This window comes from Paralichthys olivaceus, chromosome 14 (assembly GCF_024713975.1).
Source record: "Paralichthys olivaceus isolate ysfri-2021 chromosome 14, ASM2471397v2, whole genome shotgun sequence".
In the NCBI taxonomy this organism is placed as follows: domain Eukaryota; kingdom Metazoa; phylum Chordata; class Actinopteri; order Pleuronectiformes; family Paralichthyidae; genus Paralichthys; species Paralichthys olivaceus.
Genome location: NC_091106.1, coordinates 6,002,524 through 6,018,706, shown reverse-complemented (window position 1 = coordinate 6,018,706; position 16,183 = coordinate 6,002,524). Strand labels below are relative to the sequence as shown.

The window sequence follows — 16,183 nt, the reverse complement described above, 5'->3', positions numbered from 1 at the left end:
CTGGATGATTTGAAAGTGGATATTCACAATTAAAGTGTTACATCTATCATTTTACTATGTCGTAAAACACGGGGGTCATTCAGTCCTGTGAGAGTGAACAACGCTCACGTTCAGCAACTGATCCGTCAGTCCACCGTTCACCAAATATATATGAACGTTCAATGAAGGGTGCTCTTTAAGCACATTCACGAACAACACTGACAGGCACAGTAGCCTATAGTGCGCAGATGACATATGCAAGCGAAATTCAAAATGGACGTCAGGGAAATGTCTCTGGTTAGAAAGCTGTCCAATGAGCAGAAAAGAGCAACAACCCTGTCAAGTGAATAGTCTCCCCCCTGTATTTACTTTCTGCATTTCAGGCATTAGCTGACACTCTTAGCCGGAGCCTCTGAACACAACAATAGCGTGAACTTCCCTCCTGCCAACAAAAAGAGGAAAACAAAACTGGATGGGAGCCAGTGAAAAAGAAAAAGAATGAAAAGAAACTTAAGTCGCTTTTAGTGGCTCTAAAAAGACACATTGTTAACAGACACTCATTAAAACCTTATCAACGTCACGGTCGATTTGCTTTGTAATTTATTCTGAGTTCAAGTCTCTTACAGTAAACTCAGAGCACAGACAACTTTTTAATATTTCAGTTTATCACTGTGTCTGTACGCTTTGTATTAAGAGACAAAGGAAGCTATTGTAAAATCTGCACACTCGCTCCTCATGCACTCGACCGCCCTCTCTCAGCTCGGTGCCACAGGCAGGTGCACAGCCCGCAGTGACGTCACACATTTTGCCGCCGTCGTGTTGACGCTGCTAAATAAAGCGCACCTTATCTCCATATAACCCCAGCAGCTCTGCGCGAGTTTGCGTCTGCGAGAGTGATCCGCATACACGCTGTCTGACTCCATCATTGTCTCGTTGAGTAGCCGAGTGGGATATTTCACTCTCGCTGTTTATCCAAAGGCTGATGAGCCTGTCGGGGCCTGTGAGGGGTCGCAACCTTCAACTGAGCTTTTATAAGCACAGTTGTAAAGCAGTGGCCCGAGATGAAATGAATGATTTGGGGGACAGGACGCTGGGGAGATGTGGAGCAGCAGAGTGTGTGGTAGAGACACTCAGCCCCAGAACTCATCGCTGAGTATAATAAGATCTTTCTGTGTGTTTAAGGAGGAAAAAGGATGTGAAATAAAAAAGTTATGAAGACATTTGCAAAATCTTTATGGCCACTTTTAGAGTTACAAGCAGTCAACGCTCTGATGTTGTTGTGCTACCTCCCAGAGATCTCTTCCTTTCTGAGGATTGTTGGATACTGAGTCTTTGTGCATTCTTAAAATGCATTTGCATTTTATTTGCCAGTGACCCACATCATTTACTGTAACCATCCATCCATCCATCCTGGAGCCTTTTTCCAGTTCACCAAAAACAACAAAAAACAACACACAATGTCTGCCACTGCATTCATACATGCATTTAATTTTCCAGGAATTTCCGGAGGGGCCGAGTGTGAGAGTGCAAATTTCCCTGTCAGTTGCTCTTGACATTTAGCCAAACCTTTCCTGCCAGCCCCCTGGTAAAATGTTTGTAAAATGTTTGTGTGAGGATACAACGAGTGAGTGTAAGACGCAAAACTGAAAGTAAATACAAATAATACAAATATCTCAGTTTCATACACATGGAAAATACACATGAAGATGTCAACTTGGATAGACAATGAGATCTGAAAGCTTTCGGGGATAAGGGCGGACACTGTGTCGATTTGATGTGAACAAAAACGTGATTTCTGCAGCGGAAACTATACATCCTGTCCTGCCTACTGAACTCTCTAACTAGAGTCTTGAATGTTCTGGACATTTTCCTGTTGTTGTGTACGAATCTGACCCACACAATCTTCTACTGTGTTCTTCATATGTAAAAGGAAAAATGTTCAATTTTCCAAACATTTGCCGGCTTATGTAGAGTGCTGGACCGACATGTTCATCCGGATCGTCTTCTTTAGCCTTTAGCCTCTGGAACTCCACTGGAAGAAAAAGAGGTCCCCTCATTTGGTGTTTTAATGATGGCGCGTACAATTCACGCAATTTTATACTCATCAAATCATTCAGTGACCCCCCTCGTGCCCCGTGTTGATGGCGGTATTGACATCCTGGGGGAAACCAATCATAACAGGACAGAAATGGTACAACATGGGATGAAGACAATCACAGAGGAAAGCTCTGCATTGATTTGCAGTAGACCCAAACCATGTCCCCCCCCCCCCCCCCCCCCGCCACACACACACACACACACACACACACACACACACACACACACACACACACACACACAGCATAACAGAGCCACTGATCCCCTCACTGTAGGGGTTAAGCAGTCAGGCCTCAACTTCAGCATGACTCATCTGACCATATCATTTTCACATCTCTGTAGACCAGCGTCTGTGGCTTTTGCACCACTGAACTCTCAGATGTGCATTCATCTTTGCAATAAGACGTCTATGCACTGCAGCACCACTTTATTAACATTAATGTAAACGCACTGTTCTTGCTGACACAGTCTAATCACGTCGTGCACTGACATTCACAGTTTGCTCTTGTGTTTTTCTTTACATATCACACTAAAGCACATGCCACCATCACCATGATCTTTCCCGTGAAATGCACACAAACACAGTTGAGCAGTATATGTGACAGACACTCTGGCATCCATGCCCCAACAATGAACCCTCTCTCAAAGGCCGTCTTCAGACCTGGTGTTAACATCCGTCCTGAGGGATCCGATCACACGTGGCTGGCGTTAAATATGTGTGTTCACACCTGACATTAAAATATGTCCTGAATGTGTCTCTTGTGACCAAGCCTGATCAGATCTCGCTTTCCCGCTCTATATGTAAACAAACACTGAGAAGCGTACAAATCTGTCGCTGTTCAGAGGACGTCGGCTGAGTACGCTGCCTTTCACATGAGCTGCAGATCACATTTGCATTCACCCAGCAAAAAAAATGTACCCACATGCATACCAGACCACCTCTGAGTGGTCTGAGTGATCGGATCTCAGGATGCATTGGGTTTCTTTCAGACCTGAATTTAGAAGGTTGGAGGTTCCACACATTGCCCCTGATGAGTGTGTCAATGTGTGGATGGAAATGTTGTGGAAATGGGTGAATGTGATTTGTACTATAAAACAGTTTAAGTCGTCATTAAGACCAGAAAAGATCCTTCACTAGAACCCCTCCCCAAACAAACCCTGATAGAGCAAGTTGACCAGGAAGCAGGTGATTTGTATATATACAACAGCATAGCAGCCCCATTGGAGACTAATAATAAAACTTTATTTCCAACTCATCGACCACATCACCATGCCAGTGGTCGACTACAGCAGCTGTAGTACCAGCTATAATATCTCCAAAGAACAATTCCTGCTGAAGTGCAAAGTGCTGGAAGAAAAATCAGCATGATAGATATTTAAAATTGCAGACATTTATGACATTGCAGCTCGTAGCTTGTACAGGGAGTCAAAGAGGGAGGGATGAAGAGAGAACTGCAATTAAAAACGAGCAATAAAAAGCACCACGTTTTGAGTAGCACACAGAAAGAGGTACAAAAAAAAAAAGAAAGAAAGAGGAGCACTGAGCGAGCTGGCCTTTTGGGTAAAAGCAAAACGTGACAAACACATTCCAACATCGTAAACAGCCACACATAATTTGGCAGTTACAGATTTACAGGGAATTATAAAGTTTGTATTTGTCCTCGGAGCCATGTCAAAGCAGGACAATGAAAGCTGGTGTTAATTACAGCTCAATTAATTGATGTTGCTAAAAAAAAAAAAAAAAAATCACGGCTTGAAGCACCAGCAAGAAATCCAGCTGAAATGAAGCTTTTAAGTCCGTAAGCTGATTTATATACTTAAAGAGTAGAGAGTAGCACTTCATTGGAGTTCAGATCACGGAAAGAATAACCCCACATGAACATCGAGTTAACTAAAGGTCAAAGGGAAAAACATTTCAGAGGGAATCCGTTACTGCATCAGTAAAAACTAAATCATGCTCAGACATATTGAACAGTTTGATGCGATGCTAAGCTGCACATGATGAGCGACGGCAGCTACAGTTAAATGGCCCTAGGTGTTAGGGAGGAAGTCAAATGTTCTCCTGGGAAGTATTATCATCAACGCTGCGCTTATAATGCTGCCTGAGAATGTCAGCCGCCTTAACCATTTCTCACCTCAACGCATACAGCTCTGCAGCTCACAGCTGTGAGCTGGGCTGCTTTTCTCAGAATCCACAAGACGGCATGACTCTCAGTGTTCACTCACAAAAAAAACGTATGGCTGCAGTGTGTTGGCATGTGGCAGACAGCTTTTAATTATTATTATTATTATTACTTTCAATCTTTCAGCTCATTCATTTATGTCAAACACTGCATTGTGCAGAGGTAACACTAAAGTAACACTAAAAGTCCAAAATGAAGCAGTTTTAGCATGCAGGCTGGCGTTTTGGAGCATCCTTAATTTGTTATCTTTCTAACTGTGAATGGGCTCGATCCTTGAAACACATTTAGAGTGAGTACCATGCAAATTGGATACTGATTAAAAGCCAAAATGCCTGGCTAACAACAGAATGTACTGTTCCCAGCATCCCGGGCTGAACCAAGACAGACTCTGACACGTCCATCTGTGCTGAGCTGTTGATAATAGAGCTAAAAGTCAGGTGTGACTAAAGCTGCAGACGCAGGAAAGGTGTTCATATCTGAACAGCGGGACAGGTAATTCACACACGGGGCCTGCTGAGGTCTGGCTTTCCTGCTGGGGGTGATATTAACACTAGATTCATCCACACGTTCTTCAGTCAACTGTACAGAGACTTCTGAGACCCAGTGTTTTAAAATGCAGTATTCATTTGGAATTAATTCTAAAAGTAATTCATTTTTATTCTGATAGATATCTGACAGTAACACACTTATTATTTTACTTTTTCATACACACTGTCATTAACTCTACTGGTTTAACTTCTCAGTTCTTAGTCTTCTATATTAGTAAAATTATCAATGTCGTTTGGATAGTAGGCAAAAACAAGCTGTTTGAATATGTGATAAAAATAAAATACCATTTATTCAATTATGTTTGACATTTGATAGAACAATCAACAAATGAATTTTAAAAAATGGCAGATTATTTGATTGTGAAATGATAGATTTTGGGGTTGGTTTGGGAGAGAGTAAGTATCTTACTTTAGTTATTTTGCATGTGAATATGCAGAATCTGTATGTGAAAGACAGAGTTTTGGGGCTGGGAGCTTTCTGTTTCTAGTTTGACCAATCACATTTGGAAGGCTTGGCTTGCCCGCAGGTAAACAGTCTGTGTGGAGAACAAAAGCTAAAAAGCATCAGCTGCATCAGCTTTTCAAATGATCTGCATTCAAATGGAGGAAGCTGTTAATAGAGATTAGCGTAAATGTCGTTTGGACCTAAAATACCAACAGAAAGCTTTGCTGTTTCTGTTTCGTGCAGAGAAACATTTGACTTGTGTGATAAGAAACTGTGTGGACCCTAAGCTGTGTACAGTGAACGGAAGACATTCAAGTCTTGGCCCAGATGTCTGCTGTCTACACCAGAAGCCCCAGGGGATAGCCGATGGGCTTGACATGATATATATTGAAGTGTTTCTAAAGTAAAACTCTAGGAAAGGCATTGCACACATAAGCAGACTAGAGGCTATGAAGACTAGACTATATATATATATATATTTTTTTTTTAAAGTCTGTCACTGTTGACACCTTTTAGGCCAAAATTGTAATCATAATTCCTTTCATTTTGTATATTGATATGATAACAACAATCCAGTACAATATATAGCAGACAAATATGGACAAAACAGGAACACAAAAACTATTTTATCCTATTTTTTGACAATCATTTCAGGCAGAAGAGCTCATGGACCAGACAGCTTTTCTTCCAGACAAAGAAGGACAGCAGTGCCCTCCAGGTTTGAGAAGAGAAGGCTGAGAGAACCATTCTGGCTGAATGAATAACAACCTTTCCTCTACAACTACACAGGTACCCTTGTGCAAGGTGCTGAGCAGCTGTTTGCTGGCCAGCAGCAGAGGAACTGCCATTTTATGGGGCAGCACATACGATAGAGGAGAACTGTATAAAAATGAAGGGCGAAGCTGGAATAGAGCATGCATGCTCAGCAGAACCCTTCTCCGGACAAATAAAGGTTACAAAAAGACCTTTAGCTGGGCTGCAGGAGAGAATGGGAGGGGAACAAAAGGAGGAATGATGAAGGGAGTCTGTCCCTTTCAGCAGATTGATTGACCCAAAGAAAAATGGCGAGGCATACAACTGGGTGCCCCGAACAAATTGTTGGCTCCAAGAGGCAGTGCTTATGCTCCGGGGTTGATGTGGGGCAAACTGCTGCAGCGCATATCAGAGGAGAAGGCTTGAGTGGGATGAATGTGGTGTAGTTATTCTGAAGACTGACTCAGTGCACCACAGCTTTTCACTACTGCTGTTATTATCATCGACCATGTTCTTAAAAGCATGCGCAGATTTTCATCTATGTCTCTTATTGTCTGCTACACAGGAGCTTTACAAGGACTCCTGGCTATTAAAGTGCAACCATTTCACTGTACAAATGTTCACACATTTATATTTTTTTGTATCTCTTTTCATTATAAGTATTGCATGCTACTTATTATTACTTCACTAATGTTTATTTTTGACTTCCCTATTGCTGCTTTGACTTTGCAAATATACGCACCGTGGGACCAATAAAGGATTATCATATCTGATCTTATCATTACTTCATCCCTAAATTTTGAGGTGTTTCTTCCTGGAAATTGATAAAATACAGTGGCCCCCCACAAAACCAGCATTATGTATTTCATCAAGGAACAGTCATATCATTTAGTTGACAGCTCAAAAACACATGTAAGTGAGCAGGATCTCTTCAAAGATAGATACAGACTGTAACGTTGCAGTAGTTGTTGACCTGTCATGGGGACCGATAAGCCAGTGGCGTAGCTTGCAGCATGCTCTGAACTACTCTTTTCTTCCAGAAGCCAAGAGCAGAGCGTAAACTTGGGACATGAGCAGCCAGCTTCAAATGTGATTCCTCTAATCCAGTTATTGTCATTATCGCTATCATATTACATCACAGCACCGTGGCCACAATATTACTGTATCTGTGAGGCAGGGCGATGTGGACAAGCCTTTGACAGTACAGTTTAGCCAGGCAACACTATCACCATACAGGGCCTGTCCTATTCTGGATTTGGAACTGGCATGTTATGTCTAAACATGCCTTCATTGTTCCCCAGCCTCAGCAGCTAAACAGGCCACCAATCCCCTGCTTGTGTTGTAGTTACAACTTTAATCCGGGATCCTCCCTCCCCCATGCCAAAATCAGATTACCAGAGTCAATTAAACTTGATCCATAATCTCCGAGCGCAGGCATAGTGGGTGCAAGGTTATCAGGCCTGCAAAATAAAACGGAACAAACACGCCGCTGATCTGAGAGGACTTACAGGCTTTGAGTCTTGTTTTAGCCCAGTGATTGGTTATAATGATGAGTTGCACAACCTGTGGAGCCTACGAGCAAACAATTCCCAGACTCTTGCAAATTTAATGCATTTTGTTTTTAATTGATGCTGCTGCAGCAGCAGAATCTGTAAGCCAATCTGTGACATATGTCCTCACAAATGTACTCCTTTCCCTGTTGTAATCACATTGGTGCACGCAAGAATGCACAAACACTGTGGGAGAGAGGGAAGAGAAAGGGAGTGAGAGAAAAACAAAATTAAAATCCTCTAGTGAACAGCCTGCGGGCACCGGGCTCCTAGCTCCCATCCAGCACTGTATTTTATCATCCTTGAGTGGCTGTGCGAGGGCTGGAACAGAACCGGCGTGAATGTGCAAATCAAACCCGCTCTGGCCTGCCCGTACACCGCTGGATAACAGAGTGAGACAGGACAGTGGCGGGACCAAATAACCTCCGGACTTGACAACACTCAGAGAAATGTCCATGCCCCATTAACGCCGGTCGTCAATGTTTCAGCTGAGCCTTGTGGCTGTCACTCAGCTCGTGGCTTTGAGATACAGTCCCGCTCGCAATCAGCACCTCGACCTGTGAGCGTTCAACAGCGGAGGCAAACAAAGCCCGCCGTGAAATGAGCAATCAAATCCCATGGAATCGAGCGCACATCCATCAAATCATCACACATTCTGAGCTGATGAGGAAACATCACCCTGCAAAGACGATGAGCCTCTGTAGACGAGCACCACCATTTGAGGCGTAGCCGTATCAGTTGTGCTGCATTTATCTCCTTAAACATCAACGGGCCATTGTTTCATTAGCATTAATTTCTCCAGAGACTCGGATTAGAAGTGTTTTATTTAGCTTCAGGCTATTCAAATTCCTATACAGAAGTTATTGTAATCACTGTTCTGTGGAGATATTCAAAGCGTGACTATCAAATAATGGAGCCTCATGCACTGGTCAACATTACAAACAGAGTACGAGCGTATAAAAGGCAAACCCCCTCCTCTACAACTGGAACAAAGAAATGTGAATACTCAAGTCTGCTGTGAACAGAATGAATCAATACGAACCGATGTGAAAGCAGCAAGGAGACTGTTTTTTAAAATAGGGCGCAGACACTGGAATGACTCTAATCAGTGTCTTTCTTTTATTTATTCAGGAAAGATTTGCCAAGCATGGTTCCTCCTTTCATACTCATGAACACAAAAGCTATTTGGTTTGATCTTTCATCATTCTAACTAGTTTTGAATTACTTACATTCAAGACATTCAGGGGAGATCTCAGTTTCTTGCCTGAGAAGAAATCTGTAGCTGCAACCTCTCAAGTATAAATCACCCATGTCACAAGAATACCATTCTAAGTTGCAACATTCTGTACTGCAACAAACATAGGATGTTTGCAGATGTGAGCTCCAGAAAATCTTCGCACAGTGGGAATTGCCATTCACATATGAACAATGCAGCAGGAGATTCTCAGGTCAAGACACTTCCACAGCAACACAGAAATCTGTGGAGTGTTCAGGGGAGGGGCTGCACAGCAGGCAGAGGACGGACATGAGGTATATATTCTGCTCCAGCGATCACGTGTATCGACACTGGTGTCAGCCCCTATCACCGAAATCACTCACATCTCATCTCCCCAAATTGCCATCTTCATCTCCAGCAGTATCCTCCATGTATGACACCTCTAATTCATCCTGAGATATCTGTATTCCTTTTGTTTTTTTCAGTTTTCTGTTCATCATTTTAGAACCGTCATCGATGCCCCCACTTGCCTGTAGTGAAACCTCCAATTAGTCTCCTGCTGTTTTCTCAAAAGGCTCATTCTGGACATTATCCAGAGTGTTTCCTTGGGGCTGGCAGGAGAAACTCTGGAGAATATCTGCAGCAACTGACATGGACATTTTCGTTCTCACAAACAGCTCCTCCAGCTAATTTCAGAAAAATATTTGTCTGAAAAGAAGCATCAATTCTGTGCAGTTGACAATTATGATGCACACAATAAAAGGGAGGAGGTGAGATGAATTGCTGCACTTTTTGTTTCTTGGCTGACAAATCACTTTACAATTTGCCCGATGCTCGCAGACCGGTGGAGGTGCATGCCTCATTGCAAAGTGCCTGCCTGGCCATCGAGGGGTCTAGTGTGAGTGCTCAAGGACATGTGAACATAAGATACATCACATCAGCCATCCTGTGATTAATGGACAATCTGTCCTTCCACCTGGGCCGCAAACATAATGAAAATGTTTTTTTTCTTTATGTGATTTGTGTGTCTGACGTTGGTTTGCAAACTGTTCCTGTATTTAAAAATGGCTAATTGTGATGATGATTTTTTTTTGCATAATACTTGACACTATGACAGCTCATTCCCAATCATTGAGCAATCTTGCTTTTCCATCAAAAAAACTATATCTGTGTTCAATAAAGACACCAGCTTTTAGAGGGCATGCTTACTAGACAATAGCTAACTTTTCATTTTAGAGAAGTTAATTAAAGAATTACCATTAATTAGCTACTGTTGATACAATCTGTCACTTCAAGAGACAAAGAGCGACAGTTAAAAATGAGAAACGTTTCCTGATAGTGCTGTGTTAAAAAAATAAATAAAAAAGGCATGATAGAAGATATTTGTTAATTTGGAGTTTAAGCGAGGTGTATTTTCATCCTGGAATCAAATCCAAAAGGAAACCAGCTATTGGAACTCAACCCCCCAGTTTCGTTAGATCCAAGCTATAGCCCTGCTCCACCGCACTTGTGAGAAAAAACTCCCATCTGCTGAGTCTGAGCACATGAATCAATAAAAATAAATCAGAGAGAAGATTACTGTAAAATGTAGAGCAAAGAGACAGCAATGAGACAAACCACTTGAGCAGGGTTAGTCTTTTTTGTTATAAAGTGAATACATGAGTAAATCTGAAATGCTGCTCTGTTCTCTCATCATCTTTGCATATGTGTATGTGTGCATGTGTCTCAGAGAGAGAGAGAGAGAGAGAGAGATGGTTGGTAGGTGTTGTCTGAGAGGGGTGACTCATCTCTTCCAATCGCGACACACTACAGAATGCTCAATGGCTGTGGATCTGTGTGTTCAGATGCACAGGCACAAACGCACACGCTCAAATTCATAGACACAGACTTGGAGGCGCACACACAAGGGCACATGCCAGGAACACCTCAGCCTTTTTACACACACAGCTCACGCTCTGTTCTCGGCTCCCTGAGATGGCACGTTGCTCAGCACACAGAGTGGAAGCATACATTACGTCGGTCCACTCTTCGTTCCCTTTGCCGGTCGTTAGGTTGTACCGGAAAATGCCGTTTTTCTCCTCTAACAATGGATCAGAATAGGGCAGCACCCTCACAGGTTCTGCTCTGTTAACACTAGGGGATGGTGCGGTGGAGAGGATGCACTGCAAACCCGGCCACTGCAAGCAACACAATGCAAACAGCCTCTGTATCAGAACGCATTGCTCTCCGGCAATGGAGGTCTCAGCTGGTAAATAAGCTTACATTTGCCTGTGTGGTGCTTAACGATGCCGAGCCGGTGCATTTATAGAGCTCTCACACACACATCTGTTGCTGTCCACCATTTTCATGACCTCCATACAAACCTGTAACAGCCCCTCTGGTGTTGGCCGACTGCATAAAAAGCAGCTGTGTAATGTTGGGTGTTTGATGGCTCTGTTTTCATCCATAGAAACCACATAGTTAACAGAGCTTTTTGGAATAGAAAGCATGTTTGCAGGAGAGGGGGTCTCGTCACCGACTCCCTGAAAAGCAACAAATAAACATTAACGGCCCAGCCATGATGGTGTTTTCAGCTCTGTCAGGGAGTGTCACCAGTGCTGGACTGTTGCTGCCACGTTGTCCAAGTGTGGTGGCACTTAGCCCCCTGTGACAGCAGTGTTGAGAAACAAGGAGGGTGGGGGGATGCTCTGGAATGAATGCAGCCAACCATGCAAAGAATAAATGCATGGAGAGTATGTTATGTGGTGCGTCTAATAGAAAGCAGCTTGTGGCAGGGACTACAATGAAAAGCCGGGACAGGGAGATAAGGAGAAGACGAGTGATATAACATTATGACGACAAATACAGTGGAGACAGATGGAGAGAGAAGGAATGTTCAGCCCAGGAAGCTATAGCATGTCTAACTCACATCTCTCCCTCAGTCTCTTCCCTGATCCCTCCATCCCCCAATCGTAATGCAATTTTCCTCCATTTTTGATTACAGATTGCATGCCTTGATCTCAGCCCAGCTCCATTTTACCATCTGACAGTTGTGCTATCTGTGCCATTTAGACCAAAGTGGACGCTCCATCTCCTTCACTGCTAATTTACATGTTCGCATCCCGTTAGAGCCATTTGTAAGGTGAAGACGAGGCATCAGGGCAGGGGAACGAGGAGGGAATTTCAGCGCCCAGATTAGTTTTCACCTCTGATAGCAGAGCGCATCGCTCAACCGTGTGGAATGGGATTTGGGAAAGGAGATTTTTGAGGGAGCTTTGAAGTCAAAGCGGAGAGACAGAATGGTTGTACAATGGTTGTGTAATTCACTCCAACATACATACTTTCACATACATATCTTCACCCACTGATGTTTTCTCTAATACACATGGCAACAGAACGCATGAGCTCAAATGAAGATGGAAACACAGAGATAACGCTGCCACTCAACACAGCAGATAAACCCAAAGGGGAAGGTTTTCCTTTGAAAAGAAACTCTAATGCCATCCATCAAGCTAACATCGCTGAGTTCTGCAGCACCGAGAAGCTTTAGCTGATTGTTTGGAGGAGCCAGGCTTCCTCGCTGCCTCACCAGACCAGGAGCAAACTGAAGAGCTGATACTGGCTCTGTCATGGACTACTGCAGAGCCCGTTCTCAACCTGCCTGTTAAATGTTCTCTTGTCCTGTGTTAATGCTCTGGGGGCTATGTCGGCTATTGACAAACCAACGTTGTGCTTTTAGTAAAACTTTGAAGACAATTTGTTTTAGAGGATGTGATTCTATGAATGATCCTGCCATGATGGAAATCAGCAACCGCAATACACTTGAATGTCTGTGTTTGTCTGATTTGTTGAAATAAAAATGAATCAAATAATCTTCACAGGCTGCCAGTTGCTGACCACTGCTGTAATTTCTCAGATGCAGACATGTTTAATTCAGTCCACAGACTGAAGGCACACTGACTGTTGCAAACCGCAGGTTGCCTGTTGATTCAGATTTTATTAAAATTAAACATATCGCGTGTCCAAATCAGGCATTAAGTACACATATACTACATGTGAAGTTGATAAGATGAACTGTTCTTGAGAGAGACAGACAAACAGAGGTTTGATAATTAAGTAGGTAGATGCTTTCCATAGACATTTATATTTTGATTCTTTGTTTTTAGTGTCACATGTTTGTGTTCATTATTATGAGCCATTTATGTTGTACTCCCAGCTGCCCGAGGAGGGGGAATCTCTCTTTGAAGACTCTCCTGAGGATTCTTACTTTTTTGTGCTGAGGATGTTTGAGGAGTTATTCTTTGTTGCCGCCTTGGGCTTCTAAGGCCCTGTGAGCCACTGTGTGCAATAGTGGACAATGCAAATAAATGAGATTTTAGTTGACTTTTAGCACCATATCTGATGCATTACTGCAGTTTTCGTCTTTCTAAACCCTTCTACTGGTTCCATCCACCAACAACTGTCAAGAGCCAATTTATTGCCCGGAGTGGCAGCTACAGTCCTGCTGATTTGTGTCATCCCCGTTTGAGAAAGGTCCAAGTAACAAAAATATTCAGTTCCAAGTGTCCTTCAAGGATACGGCTGCCACCAGTCCACGTTGTCCCCTTTGTCAACAAATCACTTGAAAAGACCAAAGCCAATAATGTGCCGTCCCTCAATACTTTACCACTTCCTTGTCCTGTCTGTAGCAGTCACCCCAATGCCCAGTCGATTCTAATTGGTACATAAATCTTGAGAAACTGGTCACAAATTGAACAGCTGGGAATTAGAGTTTTTAACAAACATCGCCATTTGTGGGTACTATTTTCAGCTGTGGATTAATACAAACCAATGAGTATTTTCTGCAGAGACTACAATGCCCTCAAATGTAATGTAATGTAAGGAATATGTGAAACAATGTTACGAACAATGGGTCGTATTGGGGAGATAGTGGGACTGACTACTCCGGGGCCCCTATTGGGCAGTTTGAGCTAAGTAGTGCTGAGTGAAAGTTATGACAGCAATCATCTTACTCTGAGGTTTTGCAGATCTTGCTTACTGCAGACAGTTGAACTTTGGAGTGATTTTAGCCTCCTTCCCAGAGAGCTAGCACAACATGTTTGGTATCAACGGATTTGATAAGATTCACATGACACCACTGGCTTTACGCCAGCTTAAAAACTGAGCCCCCAGCAGCCTTCAAAAGACAGAAATGTTAATGCCACATGATCCACCATCATTTCCAGAGGGTTACAATTAGGTCAAGTAAAACCAAGAAATGAGGAGCAGAGTAATTCCAATTTTAAGATCATGGTGATCAATGAGGCAGAATCTAATTATAATAAAACATGTGGTTCTATTTTTTAGTTGGTTAAACTATGTTATACACAAGCTGCAGCTTAATTAAAACAAGAAGTGAAAGTAACTCACATTTTTTTCCAATCATCAAATTTTTAACATACACTTACAAATAAAGTTTGTCCCAGAGCTTTCTAAAGATTTGATAAATTTGCTTTGGGACTTTTGAACCATTATCTTGTAATATATAAATATTGAAAGTGTACAGACCCACTTGTTAAGGCTAGTGTTTAGTGTAAAGCTGAGTCTTACATAACACTTTACTCTAGTTAAATATTGTACTTATTATGCAGAATAGTAAACATTTTCTGGGCTAGAAAAAGATTCTAGCTTCAGAAATGATAAATAATTGAAGATTTATAAATTAATGATAAGAAACTTAATGATATCACAGTAAATGTAATCAAAACGAGGGTTATGATGTGGTAGAGCTCACACTTAAGCACATTATTTGTTTTCACTTAGGTATTACTTCATACTGAATTGTTCATTGGTAACCACCATAATAACTACTACAGATTCATGTATTCAGTTGTTGGCTAATTTAGTTATGAAAATGTGCGTATGAGATTTGGATCAGGACAGGAAGGCAGCCAACAATAACTGCTTTATGTATTGGGCTCAGAATTTTGTGCTACACCCCAGTGACTAACTGATGTGTTTTTAATAGTTTTGAGACACCAGTGGAGCTCTGTGGCACAGACGAATAAGCTATAGACATACAGCAGTATCAGGCTTCAGCTACACAGGCCATACTTCAGAATCAGAAAAACTTTAATGACCTCCCCAGGGATGATAAAAGCAACTGTAAACCAAGGGATTGCTTTACAGTTGCACAACACAGTTGGGAAATAGATATGTAAAATAACATAAGTACACATTTGGTGAATAGACAAAAGAATGTACAGATAAATGGACGTAAACCTCCAAGATAGAAGTCCTGGGTATCTAAATGGCATCTTGGCAGGTAGTGGGTGAACACTTTTTTTCAGGAGAAATCTGAAATTAAAACGATTATGCAGTATTTTTAACATCTAAATTACCCTATATGAAACCTATTAACCTATTTTATTGTGAAAGCCGATGGCATCCCCCAACTTCCCTTCCGCTCAGATAACTGTCCCTGCAGACACTGAACTGAGGTACAATGTGGTTTAAGAATGTATTTAGGGTGAACTATCCAATACGATGCAAACACCTACATGTAACATAGAGGGTGGCAGCGATTCTAGCCATTCATTGATGTGCTGTTAGAATGGGTGACGCAAGTAGAGGAAGATATATGGGGATGCTGTGGGAGACATGTTCAGACTTGGAGGTGACAACTGCTCATGTTATTGTGTTAGTGTGTGTATATTGTTCCACCTTCAGGTCTCCCTGATGAATCAAGTCTGCATTCAAATCTTCTACATAAGACATCAGCTGCTGCCTGAGTTCTGCTGTCACCAGCTTCCAGAAAACTTCCATAACAATTAGATCAATGCCTTAAAATTCATAGAGAAACCCCACAGTTCCCACAGTGAGCAAGCACTTTGGTGACTGTCAGTTTGTAGGGGAATGAGAGGGCTGCATGTGCAGGTAAGCATCCCATAGTTAGTGACCAAACCAAATATGAACAAATCGCCCACTGCCCACAGCTGACAGGTTAAAGTTTAGGCTGCAGACAGGGTCGTTCTTCTGTCTTCCTGAACTGACCGAAAACTGTCAATGGTGGTGATGAGATTCAGAGTATCTTCCTGCAGCCAAGTTTTACACATAACACTACTGAAGTCCCTCTAAATCCCTCCACTAGCTCATCCATCTTACTGTCCAGTGATCTCACGTTGCACATGTATCTGTTAATAGGATCATTTCATTGTTGGCTGAGATCTTTTTATGGGATTTGTAAACTAAAGGGAAAAAAATGAACATCCTTATCCTTTAAGGCTGCTCCTTGTTAAAATGCATGTGTTTTTTCATACCTCTTGGTGCGTCCTATCAGAGACAAGAGAGAACATGTTTGAACTGCTCCGTCTGTGGAATTGTCTGTCCTAGATATCATCAGGTGGTCTTGTAGTTCATGATTGAAAAAGCGAAAAAAAAGGGAAAAAAATGCG

At 42.3% G+C, this 16,183-nt stretch overlaps 1 protein-coding gene across 1 annotated transcript in view; it reads right to left on the bottom strand.

The window, feature by feature from the left end:
- Positions 1-16,183, bottom strand: part of LOC109629638 (adhesion G protein-coupled receptor A3) — a 172,984-nt gene that overhangs the window by 30,478 nt on the left and 126,323 nt on the right.